Source organism: Spea bombifrons, chromosome 9, assembly GCF_027358695.1.
Source record: "Spea bombifrons isolate aSpeBom1 chromosome 9, aSpeBom1.2.pri, whole genome shotgun sequence".
Lineage (NCBI taxonomy): Eukaryota > Metazoa > Chordata > Amphibia > Anura > Pelobatidae > Spea > Spea bombifrons.
The window spans coordinates 33,347,688-33,360,607 of NC_071095.1; positions in this window are offsets into that span (position 1 = coordinate 33,347,688).

The window sequence follows — 12,920 nt, forward strand, 5'->3', positions numbered from 1 at the left end:
AAGACCCCACACTGTTTGACTCTGAAGTCAGTCTGTATATCTGGACCACCACTGCCAGCCACAAATTGGTACTCCCCAAAACAATGTAACAAAAGAGCAGTACTCACCCGCCTGCCCTCTGCCTCTCCCGAAAAATATAACTGCCGCTGGAGAGAATTGACAATTGTACCTTCTCTCTGGAGTCTTCTCAGCCGCTGGGGAGATGACAGGGTAGCGGGGGCCCCTTCAATCAAGGGTTGGGGATCCGAGCCACCTGTCCAGCAATTCTGGGGACCACAGGTGGCAACCACAGTCTCATCCACCTGTATGGGATACGTGTCCCCCAGTGCTGGTTTTGTACCATCCTCTAGTGGAGGGACGTCTGATGAGGGAGGGCAGAGGCCAGCTGCACTCTGACCAGGAGAAAGCTCTTCTATAGGGTTTGTGGGCACCTCCGGTGCTGGTAGAGAGGGGCCGTCCTGCCTCTCTCCTGTTGCCAGTATTTCGGCTGCGGTGGTCTGAGTGGGCATTGCGGGAGAGTCATGGTCAGACTCCGGAACAAGGGGGAGGGGTGGCCAGAGACCAGCATCACTCTGCCCTGTTGCCAGCGCTTCTGCTGGGGAGTGTGGATCTGGGCCAACTGCCCAACATTCTGGGGACCCAGGTGTGGAGACCGCAGTCCCATCAACCACCACAGTCTCTGGGGCTGCCTGACTGGACCCTACAAGGTTGCTGTGGTCAGGCTCGGGAAACAGGGAAAGGAGCAGGCAGAGGCCAGCGGTACTCTTCCCCGATGGCAGCTCTTCTGCTGGGTGGGTGCTTGTGGAGACCGCAGTGCCATCTACTACACCCAGAAAACGTTCTTCCTTTCTCTGGGAAGGGAAGTCAATTGCAAGCCCTCCTGGACCAACATCCTCAGATGCAAAATCAATTAAATCCACAATCTCTGGATCCGGTTGTGGTGTAAAGTCACATAGTTCCGCTATCGGATCTGGGTTAGCTGTCCACTATCCCTGTGACTCAGGGGCAGAGACCGCAGTCCCATCCACCCCTCCTGGGTCAACATCCTCAGGTGACCACTCAGTAAAATCAATGAAATCCATGGTCACTGGGGCATACTGTTGCACATGGTCAAATAACTCTTGATATGCCTGTTCCAGTTCCCATTCTTGTGTGACCAAATAATCCAGGTCAGCCCACAGCTCAGGCACGTATGGGATATTCTCCGCCCTTCGCTCCTGGACGTCTTCCTCCCGACACTCCGATGCACTACCGAAGTCGGGATCCTTTTCTATAATTTCCAATAATAATCCCGGGCCACCGAAGCCATAGCCCTCTGTGGGACCCCAGGCACAGCTGTGCTGCGTACCACCGCAGAGCCCGATATCCATCGTCCAACCTCAGCTCTGTCTGGACCAGCACCTTCCGCTGGAGCCAAAACCTTTTCTCAAAGGTTGGGAGGCTTTTCCCCTTGTACTTAATTTCCAATTGGAGAACCTCCCTCCAGAGCTTCAGACGGGTACAATTACTCTTAATCAGCTCTGCGTAGCTGACTTCCATTCTCTTTCCTGGAGATAGATCCCGGTGGAAAGGAAGTGTCCCTCAGACTAGGAGGCAATCCCGCCGCTTGCCACCAATGTAACGGGTTCACCAAGAGAGCTGTAGTAACTCCCAGAGATCACCCACATGTATCCTCCTGTTGTCCCCGGAATCACTTCCAGCACCAGTCAGCATGCGCACCTTGGAACCCTGCTATGTGTACCCAATAAGTAGACACACAACTACCTTGAACTGAGTACAGCAGGAATGAACAGTTTATTGTAGTAAAACATAGACTCATATAGCCACAGAACTTCATTAACATAAATTAACAGATACATGTATTCAACCCAACCTTTAATCCCCAATCAGCAATCCTATTGATGGGATTAATTAAACAATGGAGTTCCTGCCTGTTTGGCAGCCAGGCTGGAGCCATCTCTGAGTACCTTGGGCCCTTGTATGACAGGTCATTCTGTCACAACGTGTGTTTATGGGCAGGTGTGTGTAAAGGCAGTGTGTATGTGTGTGTGTAAAGGCAGTGTGTAAGGGTCATGGGAGGGAGGCTAACATTAGCCTTTTTTAATTTAAAAAAAATCTCTGCTGCTGTTGTTGACGACTCTTCCAATGATGAGAATCATGGGGATTTTAGTTCACAGCTGGCATCTGCCGCTTCACTGTAACTGCACCTAACACTTGTCCATTGCATGTTTAATAAAATTAAAAGGGTGACCACATCGGCCATGTTTTCCAGGACACATAACTTTTACATATTGGTGACCAGCCCAGATAAAATGCTGCCCTGCAGTATGGGGGATGTAAAGACCCAAAACCTCAGGACAGTATTTTATCTGGGCTGGTCAGCAATATGTAGAAGGATTTTTCAAATAATGAGTAAATAACTTTTTTTTTTAACACTTAAAGTTTATTGGGTTTACAATAGACCAAACAGAGAAAAGATAGGCAATGGGTACATAGATTGCAGATATAACAATAAAAATGAAAACCAAAGCAAATGAAATAGGATCCAATAATGCACTCAGTACACATTGCATAATGACACATGTAACTAAAAATAAAAAACAAAGTAAAATATAGACACAGAAACACGGAAAAACATCAGACAAGTCAGGGGGAAGACAAGGACACACATGTGACGGGACCGACCTGTACCCCGACTGGGTACTCCCGCCAAACGTTGCTTCCTCCTGACGGGACACCAACAAGTAACCCCTTCAGCGTCGGGCAGAACCAGCGTTGTAGATAGAAGTGGGGACGCTGCTGCATCGTAGCTGCATTGGCACTGTGGCTATCCGAAGCTTAGCTACACAGCGAGGCTACAGCCCACCCCAAACATCAGGCAACACTCATGTTGAGGTGAAAACAGGACTCATTTATTAAAGCCAAATACAGAGTTATATATACACAAGTAGAAAAGGGGCAAGACAAATATCACATGATCTAATTACCATGTCAGGAAGAAAGTAATTAGATCAAATCCTGCAACACAATATCCGGGGGAAGGACAGAATGACACGAGACATAAATAATTACATTAATTGGGGACGTAGACGTGGAATGACGATAGACATATAATTGGCTTGAGACAGACAATGGCCAGGGCACAGGGATAACAGGAGCTCACAGGATTAACAGCTACCTGTTATGTAATTGATAATTAGGTGTGCAGCAGTGAGACCTAGTCATACCTACGGGGGGTCTTAAGACAAACTCAGGGCTAACTCACACAATAACAGGGGAAACACTTCACACCTATACAATTAACAATGCTAAGACAATCAGCCTTCTTCCTACCACAGGATGTCCAGCTGACGTTACAGTTTTGAGACTAAAACATGGGGAACATCAGCAGAAACTGAACCCCTGTATCTACACACAGAAGTCTCTACAAGGCCTGGGCCCATAGTCGATAGGGAGGAGGCCGGCTCTCAGGCCTCTCCAGGGACCCCAGTGATGGAGGGTTCTGTCACAACATACAAGGAAAGAACATGACAGGGGAGAGACAATGGAAGGGGACGAGGGCAAAAAGGAGAGAACGAGGCCCAAACCAACAACCAACACAGCGGGCCTATGAAGCTGCAGTAGCCTTGATGAACCACGGTGTGCGTAGTGATCCTAACATAAAGCCCAAAGGGGTATGACCAAATTGATTCTGATAAAACTAGATCCAGCAATCCCAAGTCTCCTCAAAAATATGCGGTGTGTTGGCGGCAAAATGGGCTGCCCTCTCATATTGGCAGGTCGTAGCAAGGTAGTAGAGGACATCATTGATGGAGGGGGGAGATAAAGACTTCCACTTCTTGGCGATACTGATCTTCGCAGCAATAAGAACGTGAACCAGCTGTTTACGATGAGGACCAGAGAGGTCGTCCGGGAACATGTCGAGAAGCACTAGGTCAATAGTCCTTGGAAGCTGAATAGAGAGAAGGTGTGCACTAAGATCAAAAAGGTCGCTCCAATAGTTGTGCAGTGCAGGACACTCCCACCAGATATACGTCATCAAGCCTCGGGCACCGCATTGACGCCAACACAGCGGGGACACCGTCGGGAATATGGACGCCAGCGTAGTCGGGACATAATACCAGCGAAACAGAATTTTTCTATTAGTTTCAAAGTGAGTCACATTCCTCGATACCCCTCGAATCGTGGATAGAGCCTGAAACCAGTCAGAAACATCAAAAGCGCGGCCTAATTCCCGCTCCCATGCGACCATGTAAGAGAGCTTGGTATCTGTGGTAGGATTCAACAGAGCTAGGTAGCACAGAGAGATGGCTTTGGGAACCAGCGGAGCCCGGAGGCACAGCTGGACAATAGGGGTAGCTGGTTCGGATGATACAGATTTCTGCAGAACAGAGCAGAGCTGGAGGTACTTGAAGAAATCCTGCCACGGGAGACCAAACTCAGCACATAGATCTTGGAATGAGCGGACGTACGATTGAGTAAAAAGCTGTGAGATCGACCGGACCCCACTTCGGATCCAGGTATCCAAGGACGTGTGCGGGAGGAGAGACTTCACAACAGAGAGAGGAGCAGCCCGTGAGATCAAGGGTGGAAAGCGTAGGATAAGTCTATATTTGTCCCAGACAGCGAGGGACTGCTTCGTAGTGGGTAAGGCGTCAGGCATTGGTGGCCGAAGTGCCTTAGGGAGCCATAAAAAATCACCAATCCGGTAGGGTCGCGTAAATAGGGCTTCCTGATCGACCCACGTCACTTGTGAGGCGCCGCCTCTATCTCCTCTATTGACTGAGGAGCAATGAGAAAGTCCCACTGTGTCCGTGGCAGAGCAGGGATAGGAAACGAACGTAGAAAGGCAGAAATGGAGGCTTGCCACGGCTGGGCAGTGTGCGATTGGGAGTGTAAGTTATGGAGAGAGTCATAATAGTCCGCAAAGCTGCCCCCTATTTCTTTGGGGTTATATAGCCGTCTCCCATCCGGGGCTTGAAGGCAGTGCGCCATAAGCTGAGCGCTGGGTGAGCTTCCTGGCAAGTAAAGAGTCCGCTTTGTTATCCTTAGCGTAATACGTTTGCTGAAGCCTGCGGAGCATGTGTTCTGTACGCTGTAGTTGAAGTTGGAGTATTTCTGACCTAACAGCGGTAAGTTGGCGGTAAGTATCTGCAGACCACGAGGCCTTATTAGCCAGTTCCAAAGCCGTGAGACGTTGAATCAGATCGGAATAGGACCGCGTAGAAGCCTGTTTCCGGCGAGATGCCAGTTTAATAAAACAGCCACGAACAACAGCCTTGTGGGCTAGCCACAGGGTTGAAGGGGTGACGTCCGGGGTATAGTTGAGCCGAAAATATTCCAAAAGGGAGTCGGACACCTCCGTGAAAACATCTGTATGCTGCAACAAGCTCTCATTCAACCTCCATCTAGAAGAAGCGGTGCGCTGAGGATAGAGATCAAACGTTGTCCAGATTGGGGCATGGTTGGATCATGTTATAGACCCAATGTCCGCCTTTGTGATCGTTTGCAAGGTAAGTTTATCCAAAAGGATCAGGTCAATCCTGGAGTAACTAGCATGTACCGCCGAATAGAACGAGTAATCTCTGTCGAGCGGATGAGTGATCCTCCAAGTATCACACAGCATATAGTGGTGCAATAAGTCCTGAAAGCGAGTACCTTGAATGGTCAGAGACTTCAAATATTTAGAGAACATTCTGGACGTCTCGGTGAAATAGAATGGCCACTCCGAGTTTCTTACTAGTGGAAGAAGCGTGGAAGTCCAGTGGGTAGTATTTAGAGGTCAGACGAGGTTGTTTCATTTTGAGGAGATGGGTCTATTGGACGATAACAACAGAGCCATTGCGAGATCTCGCTTCTTGAAGAAGCATATGACGTTTATGGATAGTATTAAGGCCCTTGGTGTTGATTGAGAGCAGCATAATAGTGAACATAATCAGCAGCGGGAGGGAGGGCAAGGGAGACAGAGGAAAACAAACACAGAAACACACAGAAGGAAAAACACACAAGACCAGAGACAAGAAAGAGAAAAGAAGAGAAAAACTATACAATCGAGTTTTAGGCCAGAATCGTGACAATCAAAACTAAGCCACAATATATTCCTACTTGAAACCAGCGCGAAGGGGTTTGTAGGAAAATAAGTAAAGAGGGCGAAGAAAGACCAGCCAATGGGAACCATATGTAGATATAAAAAAAAGGGGGGGTATGAATAGGTGTGTGTGTGTATGTAAATTTGGCGACGAGAACCCATCCAGGAAATAACCTCCACATGCAGATATGCAGGAAAGAGCTACTATAGTGGAGATGGGCATAGACATATAAACGGACGCCCAAGACTAAACTACAGACCATATGTGTAGGACTGCATGTATGATTGAACAACAGAGGCCCAGAAGTGAGTGACAATCAGCGACCGGAACCCACCAGGAAGGTAGGCGCAATATGCACGGAGATATTAGTGGGGGGCCAACAGGATGAGGGCAGACTGATATGGAAAAGTGTGCGTGTGCCATGAAACAGTAAGGTGCATGTAGAAGAAAATATGTGTAGCTAAGCGACAGAAACCCAGGAGGAGGTATATATGGGCAGCAGAACCTACCCAGGAGATAAACTCCACAGGGAGAAAGGTAGTAGGAGGGATCCAGTGTGGTGGAGGAGTAGTTGTGTAGATATGTGCGGTCTAAATGAGAAAGTAAGTCAAATGTGTATAAATGTGCGAGGCTGAGCAACAAGCCCCAAAATGTGAGCAAGTGGGCGACAAGAACCAAATAAGAAATCCCTCAGGTCAGGAAGTAGTGGGAAAACCAATAAATAAATAAAAAAATAATAAAAAAAGGGAGGGGGGATTGGACGAAGTGCATGTAGATATGTATGTACAAGGGTGGCAGGGGCCCAGCTAAGTAACAAAATCCCCAAGTATGAAAATAATAGTAGAGAGCGGGCACGGTGAAGGGGGGCAGGAATATGTGTGTGTGCATGCTGTCACGGTCAGGACTACTTGCCAAGCCGTGACTGTGTGGAGGGCATGGGCATGAAGGGGTTAATAGCACCAGGCCTCTGAATTTACTAACTTGACCCCTTAACAAGGCATAAGTTACACCAAATTAACCCCCAAATCCTGCCTGTATCCCCCCAGGTAGTCTGCCACCACTCACGATTTTGATACCGGATTCGTGAGAAATCCGAATTAGAACCTTTATCTCTATATATATATATATATCAACCCACCCCGGGCAACCAACATATATATATATATATCCTGTAAAACGTAATAACAATATGGTAACGTGTTATCCTCTCTTAGGGTTTGTGGATATCGATACTAGAGCCCAAAGACAGACTTGGATTTTGAATATTTTAATAACAAAAAGACAAAGATTACACAGTGCCAGAATTACAAAAAAACAAGACATACAAAAGACAATAAAACAGCAAACAGTTCTTAAAAACAATGGGACTTAAACACAGGACCCTCACTCACGAGTTTCTCCAATAAGTAGGCCTGTTAGGCCATGAATCACCACAGGGTCCTTTGGGAAGATGACACCTCTAGCCAGAACAGATACAGAGGGCATTCACAAAGAAACACATTAAATCAACCTCAGATTAACTCATTGAGTGCTTAAACAAAGAAACTAACCACCTCTGCTCGGTTACCCTTCCATGCATCCACTACATTATACGAGTTAATCATGACACCTCCCCCTTTAAGATGGTGGACAGAGGAGGTCAGCACACGCTGATCTACTATGTCTGCCTAAATTCTAGTCTCCCCCTGACAAGACAAACAGTCAGCGTTCCCATAGAAGCTGACTTGTCACACCAGCCAGTAGAACAATACGGCTCCACGGAAACTTGGAATATATATGTCTCTTAAGTTACTTACAATCAATGCACAGGGTTTAAATTCTCCGTATAAAAGGTCTCTATTATATAATACACTGATGAAAGAAAGGGTGGACATCGCATTTGTCCAAGAGACTCACTGGTTAAGCGCTAAGGGTGAATTGTTATGGAAATACCGCAAGTATGGCGATGTCTATACATCCTCTCTTCCAGATAACAAAAAAAGGGGTGTGGCGATATTAATTGCATCTAAGAATAAATTTGAGTATGTTTTTCATGATATCGATCAGGAAGGCAGGAGGCTTATCCTTATCTGTAACCAACGAAATTTAGATGGGGCGCAGGTACATATAAAAGGGAAAAAATAATAATACAATATAGTGTAGATGATTTGTTCAATGTGAAACTTAAGTGATATAATGCACTCACAAATCAAAGAAGTGAATCCAACCCATCAATAGGACTGTATATAATCTTTAATGTTCTTCTTGAGAAAATCTAAAAAACAAACTTCAATGGTGCAGTATTCCAAAGTCAAATGTAGAAAAATGGAAAAAATGCACTCACAATTGTATATGCACTACAGGTGCATATATAGGCGTAGAAAGTCCACCAGAATGTGGGGTATATCGAACTCCAATTGAAAATCGACGCGTTTCACCCGTAGGCTTCTTCAGGAAAATCAATTGAAGAATATGTCCGTAAAAATTCAATATAAAATCAGCAGTCCGTAAGTGTTTTCGTCTTCTTCATCTGTTCTTTTATATCCACTTCCGCATATCGCCGTTTGTTGACCTTTCCCCTTTGATGTCATCACGTTTTTTCAATGTTGTCATCACGTTTGTCTGTCTTCTCATTCATTAATAAAGTTTATGCAAAGCAAAAACGGAAGACCCTTTCGCCTGTATCCGGGAAGATCTTTAAACTCCATTTATAGGTCGCGAGTGGACTTGGTCTCAAAAGAATAATGGATATGTTAAAAACGGACTGAAAAAATATAAAAGGAAGAAACGAAGGCCGAAATAGAAGACAAGCCGGAGAGAGAACGAAGAGAGAACGGAAAGAGAACAAGCGTGCCCGCCCTATATGTTAATTATGTATGTATTGTATCGTACGATTAAAGTGTATGCAAATCAAGACTGAAAATAATGTGACTGGTAATATCTTTTACCGAGAGAAATATATTATTTTAATTAAACCAAAAGCGATATATTATTTCTGCTTCGTATTAAATAAAAATATATGTATTTATTCCGTAAGGGATTCTCATATGTGTGTGTTGTATTATATTCCTTTGTGTAACGTGCATGTTTTTAAATAAATATATTTTAGCTGTGTCCACAATAAATTAATTAACCAGTGATGTATCTATCATTATCTTAGGTGCATGTGTGGTGAGTGGACGGATGAATCAATGTGTGTGCATTAATAAACTAGTGATGAGTGATACGTGTCTGTGTGTGCAGTGTATTCATGGATGAGTATATATCCATTATATCCTTAAATGAATACATTCGTCGTCCTAAAATAATTAAATAATAAGCAAGTGATTTTCATTTTTACGTGTCAGGTGAATGTGTGTATGTGGATGTGTGCAGTGTCTGAATGAATAAATATATATTCCTAGTGCCCCTTAATTGAATCAGTAATTTTCATTAACTGTGTGTATGTGTTCATTCAATATCTAAGGTAGCTTAAATAATTTAAAAAGTTTAAAACATCTGAAAAGAGTCCATCCACTCTTATATTGTACAGTTATATGATGAGATAAAAATGTTAACTGCCTGTTGGTATATGTAAGCAGAGTTGGTGTATATAAAGAACAGTACCAAAATAGCACTAAAAGATAATAATAATGACTCTAAAAAATGGTATTGGAGCTACTATTAAAGGAGGTAATGATATCTATTTTAATGTTAATGTATAAAACATTAATAGCACTACAAATAATACTAAAAATAATGACTCTAAAATGTAGTAGTATTAAGACTAACACTACAGGTGGTGATAATATCCATTTTAAAATTAATGTATAAAACATTATATAAATACAGAGAAATGGCTATAAATATCCTAAAATGACATAAATAAAATAAAATATGGTAAAATATTTAAAATTAAAATAAAAATTAAAAATTACATATGGATTCAGAATATCTATTGATTACCAAATAAATTAACACAAATTAGTAATTGAATATTCAATATGATTTTAAAAGCTACATTAATCCATAAATGCTAAAATATCTATTTCCATATTTAACCCCTCTTTTTTATGCGTTTGGAACTTATATATCCATTCGGTTTCTCGTTTCGCTAGTTGTTCCTTAATATTACCTCCCCGCCAGTGTGGAGTAACTATATCTATGCCCATGATCTTAAGGCTCTCGAAGGAAAATAATTTACAGTTGTTTGCATGTCTGGGCACACTGTGTTTAGGGTTTTTATTCCTAATCCCTCTGATGTGTTCCAGTGCCCTTGTTTTAAATTTTCTAGAAGTGCGTCCAATATACTGTATACCACATTTGCATTCTAATAAATAAATCACATTGGTGGTGTCGCAATTAATAAAGTGCTTAACTGTATATTCCTTCCCTGTATTTGTACATCTAAAAGATGTACTTTTTTTCTTTGATAAATGACATGTCTTACATAACTTGCATTTTCCACATTTATGGAAACCTGGAGTTTTAATAGTCAGCATATTTTTCTTCTTTCCTACTTCAGGTAATGCACTTGGTGCTAGTAAGGACTTTAAATTTTCTGTTTTCCTATATATGACGTTCGGATGTTCCGGTATAATTTCTTTCAACACACTGTCCTGCCTTAAAATAGGCCAGCATTTTTGAATTGCTTTTTTGATCTCAAACGCCTTATCATTGTATTTTGTGAAGAAAGCAAATTCAAAGTCCCTACTTGGTTGTTGTTCATTCTTCTTAAAAAATTCTTCTCTTTCTCTTTGTTTAATAGATGTAAAACTTTTTTCCAATAATTCTTGCGGGTAGTTTTTTTCTTTGAACTTTCTTATCAGTTTTTCACTTTGGGCTACAAATTCAACTTCTTCTGTGCAATTCCTTCGAATTCTCGCAATCTGTCCTTTAGGGATGTTCTGTAGCCAATGGGGGTGATGGCAACTTTTAAAATTTATATAACCATTTCTATCTGTTGGTTTAAAAAAAGTTTTTGTATAGACGTCTTCTCCACGTATATATAATGTAAGATCCAAAAAATTTATTTCATCTTTATTTATGCAGGAAGTAAATCTAAGGTTATATTCATTTTGATTGACATATGAAATGAAAGAATCCAGATGTTCCCTTGAACCGTTCCAGATTATTAAGACGTCATCAATGTAACGTCGCCAGAGGACCAGATTTGCATCATAGGGGTTGTTGGACCAAATATGCTCTTGTTCCCAGTCTGCCACATAGAGATTGGCATAACTGGGTGCAAATCTGGTCCCCATGGCAGTCCCGCATAATTGCAGAAAAAAATTAGATTGGAACCAAAAATAATTATGGGTAAGAATGAACTTGATACATTTTAAAATAAAGTGTTTTTGTAAGGGGTCCATGTCCATATCTTTACTTAGTACTTTTTCAATGGTTTGTAGTCCTTTATCATGAGGAATCACTGTATATAATGATGAAACATCAATCGTAACCCATGTATAATTTGGTCGCGACTTAATTTCATTTAGAGTCTCTATAATGTGTTTGGTATCTCTAATATATGAAGGTGAGAGGGTGACGTATTTTTGTAAGAAAAAATCTACATACTGCGATGTATTACTCGTTAAAGAGTTTATACCACTAATGATGGGTCTTCCTGGAGGTTGAGTTATGTTTTTATGGATCTTAGGTAAAAAGTAGAAGACAGCCACCTTAGGGAATTCTATGTTCAGAAAGCAAAATTCTTGATTTTTTAAAACTCCATTATTTTTTCCTTCTAGTAGTAGATCTTTAAATTCTGTTTGAAACATCTTTGTGGGGTCTGTTTTCAATTTTCTATATGTAGTTTCATCATTAAGGATTCGATTGGCCTCTTCTAAATAATAGGACCTGTCCATAATCACAATGGACCCACCTTTATCCGCGGTTTTTACTACTATTTCTTTATTATCTTTTAATGTTTTTATACTTTCCTGTTCTGATTTTGTAAGATTATGTTTACGTTTTTTACTTTGTTCAATTTTTGTAAATTCGTGAAGTAGCATGTCTGTGAACACTTGAATGTGTTCACTTTTCTCCTGATAAGGAAAAAAGTGAGATTTTGGTTTAAAATTCGTGTGCATAAATGTATCTGTGTTTTTAGGTTCATTATTTGAATGTGGTTCTTTCTTTTCAAAATATCTTTTAATAGTCAATTTTCGCAAGAATTTTTGTGCATCCATAAATAAATCAAACCCACTCGGACCTTTATTCGGGGCAAACTTTAAACCTTTAGAAAGTAGTTTGAGTTCCGTGGGATTTAAATTAACTTTTGAAACATTTATGATATCATCAATCGGGTCTATTTTAGGTTTAGTTCCCTGTCCTCTATGTCCTCTATGTCTTTGGACACTTTTTTCCTTTTGACTGGTGACTGGGAAAATAGTTGGAACCTGTTTTGTGTTTCCCTTATTGGGAAGTTCCATCTCGGTCCTCTTCCGGAATCCTCCTTTTGGGATCGCTCCTTGTCTAAAAAAGACTGTCTAGAGTCTTCCATTGTATTATGTTTGATAAAATTGTCTTGATCTCCATACGACAACGATGTTTTATTGATTTGGTCTCTATCTTTATTGTAATATTTCCTAGTTTGTTCCTTTCTATTCTCTCTTGGGATATATGTGTCTTTAGTATTGTAAGAGGAATTTGTTCTTAGTGTCCTATCCTTTTGATTATAATTCCTAAATTGTTCTTGAGATTTAGAATAATTATTCGATCTATATGTATTGTAATTTATTTTATTAAACTGTTTATTATTATAATTTTTAGTGGGCATCTTATATGTTCCTCTCTGGTAGTCTTCCTGGTCTCTCCTTAATTTCTTCCTTTTAATCTCTATAATTGATTCTTCTGTTTTTTGAATTTTGG